At 49.7% G+C, this 15,016-nt stretch overlaps 2 protein-coding genes across 4 annotated transcripts in view; one reads left to right on the forward strand and one right to left on the reverse strand.

The window, feature by feature from the left end:
* WARS1 (tryptophanyl-tRNA synthetase 1) overlaps nt 1–15,016 on the reverse strand; it is a 141,257-nt gene that overhangs the window by 121,898 nt on the left and 4,343 nt on the right. Inside the window, exon 1 of one of the 2 annotated variants that reach the window (XM_086937812.1) lies at nt 14,212–14,335. The exons of the other annotated variant lie outside the window; for it this stretch is intronic. The gene's annotated coding sequence lies outside the window, so the exon portion shown is untranslated. Of the gene's footprint in view, nt 1–14,211; nt 14,336–15,016 lie in introns of those variants that run through there. 2 annotated transcript variants of the gene reach the window in all.
* The window catches only part of WDR25 (WD repeat domain 25), an 850,076-nt gene continuing 849,403 nt past the window's right edge, over nt 14,344–15,016 (forward strand). Inside the window, exon 1 of one of the 2 annotated variants that reach the window (XM_086937810.1) lies at nt 14,344–14,478. The gene's annotated coding sequence lies outside the window, so the exon portion shown is untranslated. The remainder of the gene's footprint in view (nt 14,479–15,016) is intronic. The other variant, XM_086937809.1, reaches the window with a different exon arrangement.

Consider the following 15,016-nt stretch of genomic DNA (forward strand, 5'->3'; position numbering starts at 1 on the left):
AACATTCTCAAAAAGAAGGAGCAGGGATGGAAAAAATATATAAACAAGCATTGCCATAGCTAATAGGTCTCGCTTTTGGGACCTTCTATGTGTTTAGCCATGCAACACTGGATGTTGTTTAATCAAGGATATTGTGTTGGATAACTAAACACTCATAATGTCCGAAAGGCGAGACCCATTGGCTTTGCATTGGGTGCCTTATAAGTGTTTAGGTAGAGCTATTGACTTTGCCAATGTTTCTAAGCTGTGCTGTAGAGAAGTGTGGCTGCTGTGCAGCATGCTGAGAATTTGTAATTAAAAAGTGTAAGAAGCACCGAGTGATGCTTTGGTGCCGTTGAGTGATGCTCGAGTGATGCTGGGCTGGCCCCGAGTGATGCTGGGCTGGCCCCGAGTGATGCTGGGCTGGCCCCGAGTGATGCTGTGGTGAGGGGAAAAAAGAAGACTAGTCCATTTTTATTTAAGTAAAGGTAAGTTGTGATGAAATAAGGTTACGAACAGGTCATGCGGTGTGTTATAAAGAGGGTGAATTAAACATTTCTGATAGAGCGAAAGGTAATCGTCCCTAACATTTAAAAAACAAAATTTATTTAGTTGACACTTTTGAATTGGAAGTAGCTGGACACCGGCTTAAATTAAGCCCCCTGCAGGGGCCTTCCTTATGTCCGTGTGTTAAGCGATTCGCTACAGCTTTGAGTAGTACATTGAGAAACACACTGATATGAATTGTGAGGGGGTGGTGGGAGACAGGAGAGGCAGAGGTGAGCGTAGGGCCGGAGCTAACTTGTGGAAGGGTGTGGAGACAGGGAGTGTATGCATATGAAAGAAGGGGGGAGAGAAAGGTAACCATGGTTTTAAGGGGAGAGAATCCGCAGACGTTACAAGTATTGTAAATATTGGCAAGTATAGTCAAGAGAGGGCATGAAGCAAACCGGCGCTGCGGCATTAGCTGAATGGATAGTCTGACAATTGAATTGTCCTGTACCTGCTCATTTCAAATTTAGGCTTTTTTTTTTTACAGTTACGCCTCGTGCAGCATATATTTTGTAGCTGAGTGAGTGATAGAGATATGAGAAACTTTGGCAGGTTGTGTGTGTGATCTGCAAATGAAAATAATTTAAGTTTACTTCCGATCTGTGCTGTGCCTGCCTGGTGTTACCGTGGCGGCGCTGGTGTGCTTAAAAAGAGTTGTTACATTATGATTTGTATGTAGGTGTGTGGAAGTACCTTAAGAGGTGTTTACAGCATGTAGATTGCCAGTGACGGTTGGGGGGGGGGGGGGTCTTTTTTGGGGGGGGGGGGTGAGGAGGAGTAGTGAGGTGAGCAAAAGAAAGGGTTTTTGAATGAAAGTGCTTAAAATAAAAATGTCCCAACTTAGAGGTATTTATATTTCCACAGTCAAGGCTTCGATGTTTTGTGTATTTTGTTTTTGTTTCATGCTAAATTCCATGTGTAATGCTAAATTGCCCATGTGCGTATTGTCATACACCAGCTTCAATTAAGGAACCTGCAGGACCCTACATAACGCCATTTGGTTGATCAAGCCCCTAAATGTTTGCGTACTACATACATAAGAGCCTCTTTGTGGAATGGAAATATGTCAAATGACAGCGCGCTGTGCTTTATTTATAAAAATAAACTAAGGACAGGCACACACAGCATATATTTTGTAGCGGCGTGAGTGGTAAAGAGATCTGGGAAACATGCTGCCCGCAAGCCATATAAAAAGTTAATTGACAGATTTTAAAACAGATGCAAAATAAAAGAGCGTCTGGTTCGAAGGAGGTTGCTGGGATTGGGGAAAGGAGAGAGAAAGTTAGTTACAAGCAGTTGCGGGAACCGCAACATGAAAAACTGATTGCTGAAACGGAAGAATATGTAGTCTAGAGTCACTTCCTCTGGTCCTTTGGAGTAAAGGTGAAAGGCATAGGAAGACGTCCCTGCGGTCCGTACTATCTTTCCAGAAAGTGCCATATTTAATTACAGCTCACATGGGCCGGGTGAGTACCACGTGACCACGCAGGAGCGTTTTTTAAGCGTTGAAAAAGTGTGGACATCTTGAGATGGTAAATGTTACTAGCATTTTGAATGAAAATAACACATAGGAATAAGGCATATATATGGGATATAAGGAGTTGATAATGTTCTTTGTTAATTCCTATTTACATATATTGAGAATGAGCCATATCACCTCTCCATCAAGCCTCCAGCACTTTTGCATCAGGGTGGAGGTTTTACAATGTAGGTTCTAACAATGGAATCGTATTAGTGTATTGAATTTTCTGTCGAAATTAAGTCTTTGAGGTCTGATCGTTTGTTCGAATACACTGCCTTGAGAGAGGGTGAAAGAAAACGAGGGAGAGAATTTGTGTCAAAAGAGACGGTAGTGACAAAAGTGAGGAATGCAGTGCAGCAGCGGCAAAAGTGAAAGTAATTTAGACCTGCGGACGCGCTCTGTGATGAGGGAGGTGGAGGGGCATGAGCTGGTCTGGAGAGCAAGCGAGAGGAAAGCCAGATAGCGGCTGCGCGCGTGGCCACGCGCGTAACAGCAAGCTTTAGGCCACAAGCAAAAGCTTGTGGTCGAATTTCTAAAGTCCCCACTCACCAAATGTCTCGCCAGATCAGCGCATGCACTGGCTCAGGCGAGACCAAACAAAAGTGGTACGTTTGGGTAACCAAAAGAAATAGTGGATTGGAGCTGGTTGAGAAAAGGTAATAAATGTAAAATGTAAATGTGTATACTTGTAAAGCGCACTGTGACTCCATCTCGGAGTGTCCTGGCGCTGTATACCGCTGAGGAACCCTTCCTGGCTTTCCCTGTGAGATGGTCCCTCCTGGGCACCTCCAAGGTGAAGCCAGGCATCCCCGGCGCTGAAGGGGCCGTTGTGGATATTAAGCAAGCTATTGCCCAGAGTTGCAGAGTGGAACCCATGGTTAGAGTAGGCACCGAGGCAAGAATTATCGAGCCCGCGGACATTTTGGCCCAAGACCCTGCCGTGTCGGGAAATGAACCCTGGTCCTGTGCCAGACCTCTGCATCAGGGTCTGCCGCTCTAACCATTGAGCCACGCTTCTCCATAATAGAAAGTGGGAGTACAAGTTGAGGGTCAAAAGAAAGCACAATAGTAGCAGGGAAACACAGGAAACAAAGCATTTACCATACCAGAAGCCAAAAAAGAAAACAAAATAAATGAAACCTTGGAGAGAAGAACAAAACATAAATGGAACAAACCAAAAGAAATAGTGGATTGGAGCTGGTTGAGGAACGGTAATAGAAAGTGGAGTACACGTTGAGGGTCAAAAGAAAGCATAATAGTAGCAGGGAAAGACAGGAAACAAAGCATTTACCATACCAGAAGCCAAAAAAGGAAACAAAATAAATGAAACCTTGGAGAGAAGAAGAAAATATAAATGGAACAAACCAAAGGCAAGATGCGCTATACAGTAATAAAGAAGCAGGATAGAGGGGAAGATAAATGTAATTACTGCGTGAGTGATAGTTACACAGGAGCAAACAGAAAAGATTAACCCAAAGGTATGTAATGACAGTGCATGGTGGAGAATGTAAAAAGGACAATATATAATGGACACATTTGGAAACTATATTATGTAAAGCATAAATAGCTGTGTATGACCTGCAAGGTTTAAATTTACAATTGAGTAATTAGCTGCAAAGTGAAACTTGTTGCATGTGTATATGCATTAACAATGCCAAGTCAACTGTAAACCGACTGTATGAGGTCTAGTGTGTATAATGAATAACTGATTTATTAGTGTTCATTTAGTCTTGAAACTAGATACAGCGTCTTTCAGCGGATTATGTGGGGTAAATGTGTATGGGCCTGTTATGGACACTGAGGCTCCTTTTCAATTGTAGTTACAGTTATGGATGTGTTAGTTATTGATTATCGATCCCTGATCGGCGCTGGATCACACCCACCTGTTCATAGAAAATGTCAGAAGGCAGTGAAATGCACAGTGCGCCCTCTCGCCTCTTATCGGAATGGCACACTGTTTAGCAGCTGCCACTTGGTATTAGGGTTTTTCTGAGTCCTAGACAATCTCCATCAGGCTGCACTGGAGCTCTATTTTTTTTTTTTTGTAACATTTTTATTTTGCATAGAACAAAAAGGAAACACAGGAAAAGGAGCACTGAGGCGCCGCACATTTCCCCACACAGGGGGAGCAATTCCAATCAAGATGATGGCGTTAACACACCGTAGAGACAAGTCTAGTCCGGCCACACTAGTTACCAGCAGGGAGTAGGAAGCAATAGTTCAAGCAATCGACCATCGGTGCTATACAGTGTAAAAGATAAGTTCCAAAGTAAGTAGGTCCATGAGCTTGAGTAGCCAAGTCTGATGTACTCACTGACATTGTCGTGCACCTCAGTAGCCAAAAAAAGATAAGGAAGGTAAAGAAGAAAAATACAACTCCCATCCCCCCCCTGCCCCCCTCTCCCCCATGACGGTGACACATGCATACCACACTCATACAAGAGCCGCACTAAACTTGGAAGAGGTGTAGAGATCTCAAAGATGCTGGGCACACAGCCGATGGCAAGCCCCTAGATAGAAAGGTAACCAAAGGTCCCCAAGTGTGCGCGAAATTCTTATAATTACCGAGGAAGATGTCCGCCATTCTTTCCAGGCTCAAGAGCCTCCACAGTCGAGCGTGCCACAGAGAAATTGCTGGCGCCTCTTTCCGCTTCCATGCTGCCGCTAACGTAAGTTTGGCCGCCCCCAGGCAAAGCCACAGAATCTTTTTGTCGGCACGCGTTTGATGTTCAAGGCCAGGATCTCGTAGGCCCAACAGTACAGAAGTTATAGAATCCCCTATAGGATATTGGAGGATATCCTTGATATGCGAAAGGATTTCCTCCCAATAGGGCCGGATCACTGGACAGTCCCACCAGATGTGGCGGAAGTCCCCTAGGAGTCCACAGCCTCTCCAGCATTTATCAGAAGTCGCTGGGTAAATGCGGTGGAGCCTGGTCGGACATAGGTACCATTGCGTGAGGGTCTTTAGATGCGCCTCCCTCAGGTGGAGCGAGTGATTAAATTGGGTCATATCCCGCCAAAGCGCCGACCATTCATTATCGGTGACCTCTCTCCCCACCATCTCTTCCCATTGTTCCATATAGCGTGGCCTAGGCGACATTTCAGATTTAAGCAACAATTGATAGAGGAAGGAGATAACTCCCTTCATGGCAGAAGTCCGCAGCAAAAAAGCTTCGAACGGCGTGGGGGGTCTCGTGGCTGCCTCCAGCATCCCCGGCGATGTGGCCCAGTGCAACAACTGTGCATGCCGATACCTGTCGGATTGCGGTACCTGATAATCCCGCACACAGTTAGCGAAAGTTAAGGGGTCTGGTCCATGAAACAGGTGGGTCAATGCTCTACAGCCCCCCTCCCTCCAAGCGTCAAAAGCCCCCTCTCTAAGCGCTGGTGGAAAGGCCGGATTGAAATGCAAGGGTGTAAACGGAGAGGGGAATGTCGTCCACCGCTCATCAGCGGCCAAGGTATCCCAGACCTTCAATGTGGTACCCGTGGGGGTACTGATATAGGCGTTCAAGGGACGGTCCCTCTTCGGCTTCCAGGCCAGGTCCCATATCGACCGGCCAGCCACACTCCGGTCCATGTGGAGCCAGTGTTTTTCTGAGAGTTGCTGCGACCATTCCACCAGAACCCTCAATTGGGCTGCCTTGTAGTAAAGTTGCAGGTCCGGAAGCCCCACTCCGCCCTCCAACCTAGGTCGACGTAATACTGCAAAGGACAGGCGAGCTCGGCCCCCCTGACAAATAAATCGCAGTATCTGCGTTTTAAGTTGCAGAAAGTAATTGCTGTCTAGTGGGATGGGTAAGGCCTGGAATAAATACAGATATTTAGGGAGGAGTACCATCTTAATTGCGTGTATCCTGCCCAACCAAGATAGGAATTTGGGTTTCCATCTCTCCAATTCAGCTCGGGTCTTTGGTAGGAGGGGTGGGAAGTTGGCCGAGAACAGTTTGCCCACCGTCGGGGTCAAGTGGACTCCAAGGTAAACAATTGACCCAGAAGCCCAGGCTAGAGGTGTCAGTGTCCGTACGTGGTCCACTTCCGCCTGTGAGAGAGTCAGATTCAAAAAGGTATGATTTGCTATAATTCACCTTAAATCCCGCCACTTCTTCATATTCCAGAAGAAGCTCCCTGACGCAGGGCAAAGAATGTTCCGGGTCCGCTACAGAAAACAAGATGTCATCCGCGAAGAGCGTGATCTTATGTTGCTCTCCTGCAAGCGGTAGGCCTCGCACCCCCTCTTGTTCTCTCACCGCCACCGCTAAAGGCTCAATGCTGAGCGCGAACAGCAAGGGAGAGAGGGGGCAGCCCTGTCTAGTGCCCCTTGAATGTGGAAAGAAGGCCGACATCTGGCCATTCACCACCACTCTAGACCTGGGACTGCAAAAATTTGCCCTCACCATAGTGATAAATGTTTCCGAAAAGCCAAAAGCCGACAGCGTGTTGAACAGGAAGCCCCAGTCAACCCGGTCAAAGGCCTTCTCCGCGTCCAGACCCACAAGCACCGCCGGAATGCGAAACCTATCCGCTTTTTCAATTAAGTGAACCACTCTGCGAGTGTTATCGTGAGTCTGGCGTCCCTTGATAAAACCGGATTGATCGAGGTGTATGATCGCCGGCATCAAATCCTGCAGTCGGCACGCCAGGATCGCTGAATACAATTTAGCGTCAATATTGAGTAATGCTATGGGACGGAAAGACGCACAATTCGCGAGGTCCTTCCCCGGCTTTGGCAGGACTGTGATCACCGCCTCCGCCATAGACCCTGCAGAAGACCCGGACATTGCCATATCGTTAAAAAGAGACACTAGGAAGTCACATATCTCGGCCGCGTACGATTTATAAAACACAGCGGCATAACCATCCGGTCCTGGTGCCTTGTGTAACTTCAAATTCTTAATGGCTGCAAGGACCTCCTCCCTAGAGATTGGCGCCGCCAACAACTCATTCCACTCTTTAGATATCTGGGGTAGAGGCAGGCGTCGCAAATACTCCTGCTGGCTTTCTGCTCCCAGGCTATCTCCCGTATAAAGGTCGCCATAGTAGCGTCCAAAAATGTCCGCCTTTGTTTCGTCCCGATGTTGCAGTACACCCGCCGCATCTCTGATGCCACCTATATACTCTCGTTCCCTCCTATCACGCAATTGACGCGCCAGATGCCTGCCCACCTTGTTCCCACAGGAGTATGATTGTCGCCCCAGTCTCAAGAGCGTAAGTTCAGCCCTATTTGTGTAGTGGGCCCTTAATTTCCCCCTCACCGCCGTCAATGGTCGTAGGGTCACTCTCGAGGGGTTAAGCTTATGGGCCCGTTCGAGCTCGACCACCTCAGCCTCTAGGGCCTCGCGATCTTTCCTTCGCAAACTGTTGAGTTGCGAATTAAGACCTAGACACGTGCACCTAATTGAGGCCTTAAAAGCGTCCCACGTGTTCGAGAATGAGGTATCAGACGGAGGGTTAAGCTCAAAGAATTCCTTAATGGCAAGCCGCAACGCTTTATTGGAGGTATCGTCCCTAATCAACGATGCCGGGAAGTACCACTTACGTTGTCCCGTACCAGACGGCGACCAGCGGAGGCTAAGCACCAGCAAGCTGTGATCCGAAACGGATATTGGAAGAATGGCGGCATCCACGATATCCCCGCGTAGTGATTGGCCGAGAAAAATGTGATCTAGGCGGGAGTAGGAGTGGTGCACATGGGAGAAAAATGTGTAGTCCTTTGTGGTAGGGTGAAAAAATCGCCACCCATCAATCAGCCCCAACTCCCCCACCATCTGCTGCGTTAAAGTAGAGAACACTCCCGTGCCCGCCCTGTGACCCCCTGAGCTGTCCATCTCCTTATCCCACACCAAATTAAAGTCCCCCATTAGAAACAGGTTCCCCTCTGCAAAATCCCCAATTTTTTGCAACAGGCTTTGTAAATAGGTATTCTGACCAGAATTGGGGAGGTATACTACCACAAAAGTGCACAGCCGCCCTTGAACGTGCCCCTTAACCATCAACCAACGGCCATCCTTATCATTGCGCACTTCTACAGGTTGGAAATGAAGTGCAGCGCGGAAGAGGAGGGCCACCCCTCTATGTTTCGTGGCCGCAGAGGACCTATATATAATGGGATATGCCCTATGTCGCAAGCGCAGCTCATCTTTCCGTGCCAAATGAGTTTCTTGCAACCCCACAATGTCCAGCTGGTGATCGACTACATACTTCCACACCTTCTGCCTCTTTTGCGGTGAGTTCATACCCTTGACGTTCCAAGTCCCTATACTAACCGGCATAATACAAAGGAACCCCGGGACTCTCAGCTGCCACCTCATGAGTTCCCTCCCCTCTACTCAGGAGTCTACCAATCAGAGGCAACGTCAGTGGGCCACCTATGTCACCCCCAATGTATCGCCTAGCCCTCCCCCAACCTGTATCAATCTCGACCACAACTTCACCCAGACCACACTCACCCAGAGCATTCACACACAACAATGTCCAACCATTCCACAGACCCCCCTTGTCACCACCATGGAGCCCCCCCACACCCAAAACCCCAAACCCCCCAACTCCCGACCCACCCTGTAAAGGGAAAAACAACAAGAAGAAAAAACTCAGAGCATTAAGGTTGAAGAGAATACTCATCAGTTCCAGTAGTCCAAAGTTCGTGAAGGGCCTTCCTAACCGGAAGTGGGGTAGGGGGACCAATGTGGCAACCCCCATGGCCATGGCCCGGGGTGTCTTCTCCAAAAGTACATCCATACCCCCAGACCAAGGGGCCGACGCCCCTCCAGCGCCGATACGCCTTTAGCTCAGGAGGTCAAGCCGCTCCGGAGCTTTGTTGTGAACCTGCCAAAGTTGCCGAGGCCACCGAAGCCACCGCATTGTCCCTTTCCTGCAAACTAGAAGTGCGATCCGGCCGCCGCCGGTCCGGGGAAGCACCCACCCTGTGCCCGGAGGAAGAGCGGTGACGCCTCCGAGATGGTGATGCGCTCGCTCCTTGGGAAGGTGGTACATCATTCAAGCCCAAGAGGTCCTTCGCTACTTGGAGAGAGTTAATCTGTGCCAACCGATTCTGCCATCGGAAGATGATCCTGAAGGGATGACCCCATGAGTAGGCGATGTTGCGTTCCCGCAAAAAGGAAGTCACTGGACGGAACTCCCTCCTTTTCCGTAGCGTGGAAGCTGCCAAGTCCTGATAAAGCTGAGGGCGGTGATCCCTGAATTGCAGTGATGAGATGGCCCTGGCTTTGCGGAGGATGCGCTCTTTCACTTGGAAATCATGTACGCAGACGAGGATGTCAGGAGGGGGGCCCCCTCCTCGCCTGGGCAACCCCACTCTATGTACTTTGTCCATCTTAATTTCCCGCACATCCTCCTCGTCCAAAATCTGCAGAAACAAATCCTGAACGTAGCCACGCAGGTCGCCGCCTCACCATCCCACGGCACCGCCCGAATGCGAACGTTGTTCCTTCAGGAACGGTTTTCCAGGTCCTCCGTGTGTGTCTGCAGATCTAAGTTCTGTTCGGTGAGACGGATGATATCTTGCTGCAGCAGGTGTACATCATTGGCCACACTCAAATCATGGTCCTCTAGGGTCGCCACCCTCTCGCCAATGCCATCCACATCCCTCCGTACTTCCCGTAGGTCGGACGCTAATTGTGCGCGGAGCTCAGAAATATCTTCCTTGATGGAGGCAAAAAGCTCAGACATGAAAGCCTTGGTCACAGGTGCCTCATCGTCCGACTGCTTTGACGAGCCACTGGCCCCTGGGGATGCCGGCTGCTGTGAGGACTTTGATGCTCCATCCTTCCCCGGATGCCCCTTGCGAAGCGTATTGGACATCGTGGCGAGCAGCACTTAAACCGAGAGATCTGTCCTCCTCAAACACTCAAGGTCAAGGTGCTATGGGACTACCGGGTCCGCAACGCTCCCCACTGATCAGTTCAGAGGGCTCCCCCTCTCTATCCAGGGAGCCCTCAAAGCGTCCCCGGCTGTCGAATCTCCAGGTGGCAGATCTTTAGCAGGTATTCCGCATGCAGGGGTCAAGGAGCGCCCATCCCCAGATATTCGTGTCCAGGAGGGTAAAGCGTGGAAGGACAACGCAGCCGCTGTCCACCCCGGTGCCAGCGATAGCCAACCAGTTACATCAAGGGGCCAAACAAAATGGCCCTGCGATGGACTCTGAAGAGGTGCGCTCCTAGGACAGACGGGGAAGGGTTCAAGCGACAGCAGCTTACTCCCCCTCCGACCCAAAGACGGGGTCCGTGTTCTCAATGTCCCATCAGCGTGCCTTCCAGGCCTCAATCTATACCTCGGGGTGTTTCCGGCCCGCTCACGCAGACCACTCGGCAGCACCGGCGTCCAGCCTCCCCATGCCTATATGCCGCATGCTTCTCCGTGGCTGGCGCAAGTAGCTCCACGCGGGTCCACAGCCCCAGGCCGGACGTCAAGGCTGCCACAGCTATCTCGCAGGCCGCGTCCACACTGCGGACAAATCCGTGCTCGGGTCAGCCCACCCGCCGGGCCCTCTCCACCGGCACCGGTTCCACACTCCTCCTTCAGTCCAGTACGGGGCCCCCACTAGACGTCGACTCACCCCAGCGGCCCTCGGCGTGCGCAGCTCCGCTAGCACCCAGGTGTCTCCGGAAGCCCCCTCGGGCGGTTACCGCGGCGTTTCTTGCTCCGTCGCCTCTGGGACCTTCTCTACGCCTCAGGCCAGCACCGCCAGTCCCCTCCGGGGTGCACCGACGACCGAGTCTGTCCCCTCGCCGGCAAGATGTGCTCCTTCTCTCTCGGTCGGCGTAGGGGGAATCGCAGGCGGCCCCCTCCTCCACAACAGCGGGCGCTGCGGTCCTCCTCGCCGGCCACTGATCTACGCGAGGCCGGGGCTTCTCAGGCCTCAAAGATCAGCCGCTCCTGCGGCCGCTACAAATGCCGCTCCGCTCCTCCGACGGCACCAGACCACTCCGCTATGCCAGGGGGACCTCCGCCACACTTTTGAGGCCAATCCGCTACCCCAGGACCGTGCTATAAGCAGCTATGTCGGATCGGCGCCGGAGAGGCTCGGAAAAGCGTCCTACTCCGACGCCATCTTGGCCACGCCCCGGAGCTCTATTTTTTAACTGCATGTGGATTAAAACTACCTAGTCTTTTATGGGCCTTTCAGAAACAGTAGAAAATCTACCACAAAGCGTTTGCCTAACTGCCTGAATCAGTAGGGTTGGTAAGTAGGACGATAAGCTTTCCATCATGCAAAGCGGTGTTCTTTCAAGTATGTAAGGATGTTTCCTTCACATCTACCGCAGTGCCAAAGGCGAGCCCGGTTGTCAACATGCTGCTATCAACGTAGCACATACTATTCCTTCTCCTCCTTTTTCCAAGGGCAATCAAAGCCCTTCCTGGTTCACTTGACATGCACTAAGAAAATGCGCACAACCACAATGCCAAAACACAAAACCTATACGCCTCGCCAAGCACACTTAAGCTGAGATTGGAGCTAGACCTCTGGAGGCCGGACTTGACATGCCAGGGGGACCTGATAACGCTATATCTCCGGATCCTGAGGGCACCAGCAGATTCACTAAGACACCAGTTGAGGTCAGTTTTTGAGGAGGCAGGTTCAGCCTGGCACGCCAGCTTTGGCCAGGCCATAACCACCCTGAGGATTGAGGCGGCAAGTTTACACCTACCTGAAATTCCACTTCTTGTCTGGAAGAAAGCAGTGAACAAGCAGGTTCTGGAAACATTGTTTGCTCAAAACATGGAAGCACTTTGGCCTAGCTTGATCACATAGCCATTGGAAAAATCATACATAGCAGGCAAAATTCAACTCTATTTTCATGAGGCATTGACGCCACAAGTCTGGAGGAAAATTCTCTCTGTGAGACTCATCACTTTACCCATCACTGATTTTAACCCAGCATGGGCACGTAAGGTGGAAAACACCGAGTGTAGGCTATGTTCCTTTAACAGAGAATCCTGGCTGCACCTCCTGTGCTGCTGCCCCAAACTCAAGAAAAAGTGTTGGCGCCTTCTTCGACCGATACTAATTTTTAAAAGGTAAGGACCTGCAGACAGGCTTAGGGCTTGTGCTTCACTGAAACTTCAACCAGAAACCTAGCAAGACTGGGTACATTCACGCACTCAATCATCCCAGGTCAAACAGGATTACTTTAGAAGCCATCCCAGAGTCATTGCATGATCTTCCAACTACCTTAGAAGTCATGTACAGGTCATCAGACATCATGAAGCTCTTGAAGTCATCAGCAAGCTGCAGAAGCTCAGCCTGATGATTTGAGGATGACTTGAAAATGAGTATCTGATGAATTTAGAAGGTGTCATTATTCGTGATGATTAAAGGATGACTTGAAAAGGAGTACCTGATGACTCTAGTAGGCGTCATTATTCGTGATGATTTAACCCCTTCGCTGCTCATGATGAGCTCAGCTCGTCATGAGGCACACTGGAGCTGTGCTCATGATGCATGGACTAGAGCAATTTCCAGCACAGGAGGGGAATTGCCTTAGCAGCCAAGGTGTTAAGGAGGACTTGAAAATTAGTATCTGCTGACTTCAGAAGGTGTCATTATTCCTGATGATCTGAGGATGGCTTGTAAATGACTCTCCGATAACTTTACAAGATGACATTGTTCCTGATGACTTTGGGGTGATTTGAAAATAAGCATCTGAATACTTCAAAGGTACTATTGTGTTTTCAATAAGATGTTTTTGCGTCTGGTGATTTTAACAGGAATTGTTTGTCTATTTAACCCCGTCACTGCGGCGGCTATTCCGCCGCAGCGCTAAGGGGGTGGGGCGGCCGCGAGCCGGTTCCGTGCTTGTGACAGAACCGCTCCGTCACGGCTCGCGGGTGAGCTGTGCTTGTGACGGGACAGTTCCGTCACGGCCCCGCCCGTTCTTTAGAACGTCAGCGCAGGCGCGGAATTCGTGCCGTGCAGGCGCGGCGGCAGGGCCGTGACGGAACCGTTCGGTCACCAGCACAGCCCATCCGTGGCTCGTGACGGAACGGTTCCGTCACGAGCATGGAAGAGGTTAAAGAGCACGTCCACCACTTTGGTTTCAGCTTTCCAGAAAAATGCAAACTGTTGGATGATTGCACAATGAATTGCAGATAAACGTCTGACCTCCTGCAGCTGGGAGCCCCAAAACCCACACACCCTGAACCCCCAAATTAACCCTTGCACCCCAAACACACCCTGAACCCCAATATTATCCCTTGCACCCCAAAACCCAAACACACCCTAAACCCTAAAATTAACCCTGGCACCCCAAAACCCAAACACACCCTAAACCCTAAAATTAACCCTGACACCCCAAAACCCAAACACACCCTGAACCCCCAAATTAACCCTTGCACCCCAAACCCAAACACACCCTAAATTTAACCCTGGCACCCCAAAACCCAAACACACCCTGAACCCCAATATTAACCATTGCACCCCAAAACCCAAACACACCCTAAACCCTAAAATTAACCCTGGCACCCCAAAACCCAAACACACCCTGAGCCCCCAAATTAACCCTTGCACCCCAAACACACCCTAAACCCTAAAATTAACCCTGGCACCCCAAAACCCAAACCCAACCTGAACCCCCAAATTAACCCTTGCACCCCAAAACCCAAACACACCCTGAACCCCCAAATTAACCCTTGCACACCAAACACAAACACACCCTGAACCCTAATATTAACCCTTGTACCCTAAAACCCGAACACACCCTAAACCCTAAAATGAACCCTCGCACCCCAAACCCAAACATGCTTTAAACCCTTAAATTACACCTGGCCCCCCAAAACACAAACCCACCCTCAACCCTAAAATGACCATGTACGCCATAAAATCCAAAAGCCCTACAAACCCCCAAACTTTTTATGAATGCGGAATGCCGGGAGGCGCTGCTGTGATATGATACTTTCTGTACCACCAGGCTGCATTTCCTTCATAGAGTATTTCCATCAACACATAGTTTAGTGGAATCCGATTGTTAGACTCTTTAAACAACTGCGGACAGACCTGCTCATGGCCAGAGGAATAGAGTCTTGCAAAGGAAAACAAGCTTTGTCGTCATTCTGACTGCCGAATTCACTCCATCACTATACTAAAATACATTTTAAAAAAGCACAGCTGCCTCGAACACAATGCCAAAATCACCTACTGTAAACCATCAGTCTCCCGGCTGGCTGGGACTCGAACCACAGGTCCTCAATGGAGAGCAGCTGTCGCACGTTTTCATATACCGGAAGCCGGTGGGACCTCTAGCAAAAGCCTACGCACATCGGGAGCGCCGGAAGTGACGTCATTGTTCTGCGGCAAGAACGAAGATTAGCGTGAGTGCAATGGCCATTAAAGGGACAGGTGGATTGGCATCGGTCTCTTTATTTTTCCAACTCCACTTCCTTCATCGATTCCAGCGTATACTCAGGTAAGTGCTGCAGCTGTTAAAAAAGAGTATCGATCCTCCGCTCTCGGTCCCAGCTGCTCAATTTCCGTCCCAGACCAGCTTCCTCGTTTTTCGGAAAGCACGAGTTTTCATTAAGGGGGCAAATTCAGACGCAGCTCCCTGCATGTGTGTGCTTCGTACGTGTTATAATTAATACCTGCGTTGCAATGTGTGTGTATTATGTGTGTTTGATGTTTGTCTTTATTAGCCAGCCTGCTTGTTTAATATGCACCTTTTGTGTTTGAGCATGTGTATTTTTGTGTATGTGTGACGTAGTGCGTGCTTTTGTAAGTTGTGGAAAATTGCAAAAAGCCTAAAAAATGTGTTTTACAGCAAGTTCTTCGCCGTAAGGAAAAATAAATTACTGCACGTGTATTGTAGGTCCCATGTTGGTTCCAAGTGCACCTGCGTGTGTTCAAGATTCTCGACCAAATGGAACAGTTTTCGATCTACTGAAAAGTTGTCAATCAAAGAAGGCTAAACACATTTATTTATGTGAATATTGTATATTGTTGAGCAT

This window comes from Lissotriton vulgaris, chromosome 9, assembly GCF_964263255.1.
Source record: "Lissotriton vulgaris chromosome 9, aLisVul1.2, whole genome shotgun sequence".
Taxonomy (NCBI): Eukaryota; Metazoa; Chordata; class Amphibia; order Caudata; family Salamandridae; genus Lissotriton; species Lissotriton vulgaris.